General features: G+C 41.7%; 1 long non-coding RNA gene across 1 annotated transcript in view; it reads right to left on the bottom strand.

Annotated features, from left to right (window-relative positions):
- Positions 1–7,252, bottom strand: part of LOC128849262 (uncharacterized) — a 62,250-nt gene that overhangs the window by 11,423 nt on the left and 43,575 nt on the right. The gene's annotated exons all lie outside the window — the stretch shown is intronic.

Below are 7,252 nucleotides of genomic sequence, written 5' to 3'. Positions count from 1 at the left end.
CTGTATTTGTTTATTTGATTAAAGTATTTCAGATCATTTTGAATTCAACCCACACCTCAAGTGATAGCTCACTGATTAGATGACAGCATCTATTACAACTTCTGACTGTCGAAAATCACCTACTTCCCTAATATACGTCAGAGAAGTGAAATTAAAATTACTTTCTTCTTACAATCAGGCTTCTCACTCTGCATTCTACTGTTCTCCCCTTAGACACTAGATCCTGCTGGATTGGTGACCCTGCTGTTGCAGGATCAGTGAAGTGTTAGATGGGCCCATTCCAGCATCACCACCTTAGGACTAAATTCACAAAATTTCAGGGCTGACTTCTGGTGATACTGATTAATGCTGTGTTAAAGTAACACACCTTTGTTTTAAACTTTGACGGCAGTGCCACTGTCACCCAGCAAACTGTAGGGCTATTGTATTTGGCTTGCTGCTTGTGCAACAGAATTACTACTGAGTCTCTGAGAAATTATATCCTTTATTTTTTTCATAGTATACCCGTAAAGCAAAACTACAGTCCTTCTCCTTCCTGAGAAAGTGAACAGATCGTTTCTAGTGAACACTAAGTCCCATGAAATGGTGAGTTGATCTAAGAGCACATTAGTCACTCCCAGTTTCACACTGTCTCTCGCATCTAGCATCAACTCTGGTGCTTCTCTGAGCAGCTAGTGAGCCATTTCAGCTCACTCATCAACAGAAACTGCACACATTAATTATTTCCCCTTGATGTAAGTTTTCTAGATTTCATGAGCTGTCCTGGCTCGTTTGTGAGTTAAACAAGTGTCAGAGCTGGCACTTAAGAAGCCAGAAATGGTGACAGGGAGAACCTGACAGAGGTGATGCCACTCTTGGCAGCATTAAGATGTTAGATTAATACAGTCAACTGTATAGAGCTTTACCTTGAGAAAGCCATCAACTGAAAATGATGGCTTCTCACATTGCTTGAAAAATGCAGCATTAAACATTTTTAAACATGACTCCAGACTGTGGTAAGAAAATAAAAAAAGTATCCAGTGTATATTGACTAATTGACTCCATTGACTCGATGAGTGATGATTAAGACTGATTATTTTAAGCTGTTCTGTCCTGTCTCGAGTTAGGTACTTGCAAACTAATTTATGCACAGCACAGATAACAATTATCAAGGGTGCTAAAATACAGGCCTGGCACTCTTAAGCCCAGGCTCTGCTGTGCTCTGCCTGCCTTCACAAGTGGGTCAAAGCATTTATTTAAAACAGTACCACATTCTGTCCAAAAGTAGAGTTTTTTAAAAAAATCTGCCCGTATTTGTGGTTCTCAGGTCAATAAAAGCTTAACACATCAACGGTTTATACTACATGGTCAAAACTCTTTAAATGAGCCAAAAATATCATATTTTTCCCAATAATTCTTGCTGCCAGAGCCACGTTCCCTGGACTGAGGGGAACAGAACCCCACCAAACCAGGATCCATTGCAGCAGTGACTGGCAAGAGCTTATATGAATGTGTGCAGATTGAGCGACAACAGCCCGTGTCTCAGAGGAAGTGATGCCAGGTGTGCACTTGCTCCTGGCCCATGTCTCCTCCTCTCCGGTTTCCCTGGCCAGCGGGAGAACCATGGTAGCTGTGGACACTGACGTTGCCCGCCTTGAGGGATGCCTGAACTGGGGGCCAGGATCATCACCTGGTGACCTCTGGCCGCAAGAAGCGGGGCTGCACGGCTCCCTCATGGTGGTCTTTACCTCATGCAGTGGCCGTCACCATTAGGACTGTCTGCAGCACCACAGGGAACAGCAGCGACCACCCTGTAACAGATCCTGACCAGCTGATGATGGTGCTGTGGCAGCTGATGTTGAGTGCCCAGCAGCTGGCAGGGCTGAGGGCCGGCATCTCAGTGGCTGGCTGCTCTGTGGAGCTGTGCCTAAGGACTGGCAGTTCGGGCCCTCTTGCCGATTCCATGCAGCAAAATGGCAGCTATTACCTTGGGAAGGTGCTCTTGGTGACCTGGGGGGTGGGGAGTGGACTAGGAGGCCATGTGTTACACAGGAGATACCACAACTTGGTTTGGCTGTGCTGGGACAATGGGACTGGTGAGGCAGTGTGGGGCACAGGGCGTGGTGGGCAATGTGAACGGCTGGCCAAAGGGCTGGGACTGGCACAAGGAGGCTGAAGAAGGATAAATCAGTTCAGAAAAAAATGAGGCTGTTATTGAGCAGGCGTTGAAATAAGACTGGGTGTCCTGGTTCAGCTGCAATAGGCAGGGAAACGCAACAGAGCTGCTCACTCACTCCCTTCCCTGTAGGATAAGGGAGGAATTCAGAAGGTGTAAGAGTGAGAAAATCTGTAGGTTGAGATAAAGACAGTTAATAAGTTTATGACCTCTTCCACACACTACTTCTATGCCTGAGTATGACATTACATGGTCTCGGACATCCCTTTGGTCATCTGGGGGCAGCTGTTCCAGCTGTGCCCCCTCCTAGCCTCTTGTGCACCCTGACTCTGCTCGCTGGTGGGGTGATGTGAGAAGCAGAAAAGGCTTTGGTGTGTGAGAACTGCTGAGAAATAGCTAAAACATCAGTGTGTTGTCAAATACGATTTCATCGCAAATCCAAACACAGTACCATATGAGCTACTGTGAAGAGAATTAACTGTATCCCAGCCAAAACCAGTACACTGGGACTGGAAGCCACAATGGGGTAAAACCTGAGAAGTCTTCATGTGGGAGCAAGTCCTCATGTGGGGGCAAGGATGTGCTCTTTAAACACATTTTGTTCCACAATGTTGAATAAAACTGGAAAGCTGGATTTCACTCTTCTCTACTAACAGAAAATGCTTCTGAAACCTGCAGGGATGGTAATGGTATTTCTCTAGCGCGTTTTGCAAAGACCATGAGGGCTTGTTACTTCTACTAGTTAGTCCCCTTGCTTATGCAGCAAAAGTTTCAGTGCTCTGAATATTGTTGATTCTCACACAGAGGTGGGATTCTTCATCGTTTTTTTCCCCAATTTGCTTAGGAAGTTATACATTTTTCCCCCTGTGTGTTATCTTCTGAATGTAAATAAGTTTAAAAGTTAGAAAATGTCAGAAGTTCTCACGCTGCCTTAAGTCAGACCCTTAATATTTACACTTATTTACCATTTTCAAACATTTCTGTACCATACTGATTTTTTCCCTGGAAAATGTTCCTTCCAATGTCTAGGCTGCAGATTCTTTTCAGACTGGTCCTACAATTGCAGACCTTATAATATGTTTATGCACTAATGGAAAGGGCAAAGCCAATATTAAGAGAGCTAAGCACCTTCTGCATTCAAAATGGAAATGGAAAGCAGAGAAGGACCCGGGGATGCTGGTTGACAGCAACTGAACGTGAGCCAGCAGTGTGCCCAGATGGCCAAGAAGGCCAATGGCATCTTGGCTTGTATCAGAAACAGTGTGGCCAGTAGGACCAGAGAAGTCATTGTGTTCCTCTCTTCTGCACTGCTGAGGCCACACCTTGAATACTGTGTTCAGTTTTGGGCCCCCCATTACAAGTAAGACATTGAGCACTGGAGCATGTCCACAGAAGGGCAATGAAGCTGGTGAAGGGGCTGGAGAACAAGCCTCGTAAGAGGTGTCTGAGAGACCTGGGATTGTTCAGCCTAGAGAAAAGGAGGCTGAGGGGAGACTTTATCACTGTCTACAACTCCCTGAAAGGAGGTTGTAGCGAGGTGAGTGTCCGTCTCTTCTCCCAAATAACAAGTGATAGGATAAGCGGAAATGGTCTCAAGTTGCTCCAGGGGAGATTCAGATTAGACATCAGGAAAGGGTTATCAGGCACTGGAACAAGTTGGTCATGGAGGTGGTTAAGTCACCATTCCTGGAGATATTTAAAAGATGGGTAGAGGGGGTGGCCAGAGATATGGTTTAGTAGTGGACAGGTAGCATTGGACATAATGACCTCAAAGGTCTTTTCCAACCAAATGATTCTATGATTCTGTATCAATTGTCCTCTGCATGCACCAATTCATGTACCTGAACATGATCCTGATATTATACGTGTTTAGGTAAAAAGCAGAATGGTATTGTGTTTGTTTCACTGCTCTGTTCTTTTTATTTTTAATTAATGAAAACCTGAATTCTTTAAGTACTTTAAGTTCTTGCTAATATTCCTGAGAATCTTCTGCAACACTGGGCTTAGAGCCCAGGACACATTGTGAAGTGGTGACTTATTCGCTGATGAAAGGAAAATAGATATTTAATAGAAACCTTTCTTGTGATGGCATTACAGTAATAGACGAGCTGCTCCAGGTGGATTCTACAACTGTTTCCCATATTTATCTTGCTTGGGCAAACAGATTATACCACCATTGCCTATTTCACAGAAGTTATTTATTCAACTTAATTGTTAATGACCAGGGTTGTGAGACAGTGGCATGTATTGTCAATGGATGCAGAAAGGCTATTTGAAGGTGTGATTCATCTGACCTACTTTGGCTGTCTGTTTTAACACGAGATGACTCACACCCCAGGAGACGCTTGTTTCTCTCTCTTGGATATAAAGCAAGCTGAGGATGACTTTCTGGCAGATAGCTGCCTGCATTCTTTTACAGCCATCTCACCCTTGTTATCTTTTTACCGCCTTATTTAATTATTGTGCCATTTAGGCAGTTTGCAAAAAACCCACTTACCACTCTTGTTTAACGCTCACAAAAAAGACATTTTTATTTCAAAGAGTAAATGAAATCATCCATGTCCATATGGGGTCTCTACCTAAAGTACCTGCTGATTCTTAGTGATTGTGGATGTAATACTGTGAAATCAAAGGGTTTCATGAAAATCAGCTTAAATCTGGCTCTGAATTACTGTAATCAAGATTCTATACAGGTTTTGATTAGGAAATGTCATGGCAAATGTTCCTGAGAGAGAAGGCATATAATACTGCAGTACACTTCTCAACAGACAAAGAAGCCTTAAAGCCATATATTTATGCATGTCAGCTCCTTACTAACATTCATGGAGTTCTGCGTTAATTCAGCTTGTGACATGTCAGCTTCTGTGACTTTCCTGGCAAGGAAAGCTGCAGTATTTTCCCAGCACACTGCTGCCTGCAGGTGCCAGAACTCTGTAGCTTTCAATACTGTATATGTTCTTCCCTATGGTGCCTTTTGCACTGCACAGTATTGTTTCTGCTTCAAAGGTTCTGAAGGCATCTATATATTTTTTCTTCTACGTGAATCAGTAAAGGTCTGCTATGTCACAGAACTGATGATTTGCCTTGAGCTGCTCCTGTAATGTTTCACCAGTTTCTCTCTCCACTGTTAAAAAATGGCTTCAGGCAGTTTTTTGCCTGATACACGTGCCAGATACCCAGATCTGGGTAGAAAAACGTGTAGGAAAATGGCTTTCATCCTAAGTGGCTGTCGCTTTCAAGAGAAAGAACACTTCTAAACTGTCTTAAAAAGACATTTCTTTTTCTTTTGTCATTTCAATCACAGCCTTCTTATCTGAACTGCACTTTATTCTCCTTTCCTTCACAAGGGCTTTCTTGTTATGCTTAGTATGCAAGGATGTATTGTAGTTGAATTCGCCTGATGACTTAAATATGAGCTTCGAGGATTTATGGGCTTTCTTCTGTGATGACTATAAATTGTCCATTGACATGGCTAAGATTTGTAGGCCTTGAATGTGTCTAATTATGTTTAACACGTGAGGTTGCAGGTAAAGTCACATCACAGTCCCTCCTATTACACATCAAGTCTCTGGGCAGGCAGCTATACACAGCTTCATTAAATTCACAGTAACAGATATATGGTATGGCTGTCATTTCCTATCACAATTAACAATAACTCCAGAAATGCAAAATACTCAGATTAAAAAGCTGAGGTACTTACTGAGCTGGTCAAAGTGATTAATATCTACATCCCTTCTCTGTCAGTGCAGGGGCTGTAATTTACTGCATTTACACTGACTAAAATACAGAGGTACCACTCTGGCTGCTTTCTGAGTGCTATTGGAGTATTAGGTGTTTAACAATAACCAGCCTTTTTTTTTAAAAAAAAATGGTTTCAATTGCCAAATGAAAATAAGACTTTCTATCAGTGTAGAAATTACAGCTCAACACCTGACAATGTATCATTTCTGTACACATTTTCATCAGTATGAGTATAGTTGCAAGTTGGCTGGCAGTTTTGCTATCTTTGTACAAAAAATAATAAAATCTAAGGTAAGAAATGTTTTATGTAGTCTTAGAATGGTAACAGAAATTAAAACCTGATAACATTGGATTTAAAGAACTCATTTTTCTTGTGTTATCCTTCTGCATCCATCTAAGCACCTCATTGGAATTTGTTTGAAAAAGAAAACAATTTAATTTTGACGCAGCTTAGCTCTAGTTACAACTTTGACTGTATCTAATTTACAGTATTTATTCCTTCCAAAAACCCCATTTGAACACTCACTGTAATTACAATTTCCTCTTTTCCAAACACAGAAAGGTTGATAGAAATCTGCTTTACAAAAACCTTGTCTATTTATATTGGAATGGTATCAGCAATGTAGTAAGAATTTGTCTGTCTTCTTTCTAGCCATCTGCCTCTTCCGTTTGGAGAAGGAGAAAATAGACATCAGCAATCAAATTTCCTTTGGTTTTCCTAAATCTAAGCTTTTTGACTCATGTGTTTCAAGTCTTATCTTTTGCTGGGGCTTTCACCACATCCTTTTGTCTTCAGCAGGTTGCCAGTACTCTCGTTATTTCTTTGCCTGTGTCCCCACTATCTGACTTAACATTGATAGGGGCCAAAAGAGCAATGGAGCAAGGAGGGATTGGAAGACCTAGCACATTGATTTTTCCTGTCTTGCATGTTTTAATGAACTAAGCTAAGATTTAAAAGATATCCATCATCAAAAGATATCTATCTTCATATTGGTATTATAAAGCATTTTCCAAAGAGTCTTATTTGCAGAGTTGTGCTCTCATTTCTTTTGAAATATCTCAATTTGGGCACTGAAAAATGGAGATATCCAAGAACCATTGGTTATTTTGTTGAAATCTTGGTCTTTCAAACTTTACTTTAAAGGACAAAGCCACAAACTGCTTTTACATTGTGTTGCACTGTATTTTTCATGCAGCTGTCCTGGTGTTGGCTGACTTCCTGGGATCCCACAGGCAGGACCATTTCTCCATAGACATCTCCAAAAAGAACCAGGCTGTTGGCATAAATATGGTCAATAATTTAGTAAATTCCATCTGGTGCAACAGAGATCATGTGATTTGTTGTAGCACACCGAA

Source organism: Cuculus canorus, chromosome 1 (genome assembly GCF_017976375.1).
Source record: "Cuculus canorus isolate bCucCan1 chromosome 1, bCucCan1.pri, whole genome shotgun sequence".
NCBI lineage: Eukaryota > Metazoa > Chordata > Aves > Cuculiformes > Cuculidae > Cuculus > Cuculus canorus.
Note: the sequence above shows the minus strand (reverse complement) of the source record. Positions and strands in the feature narration are given on the sequence as shown.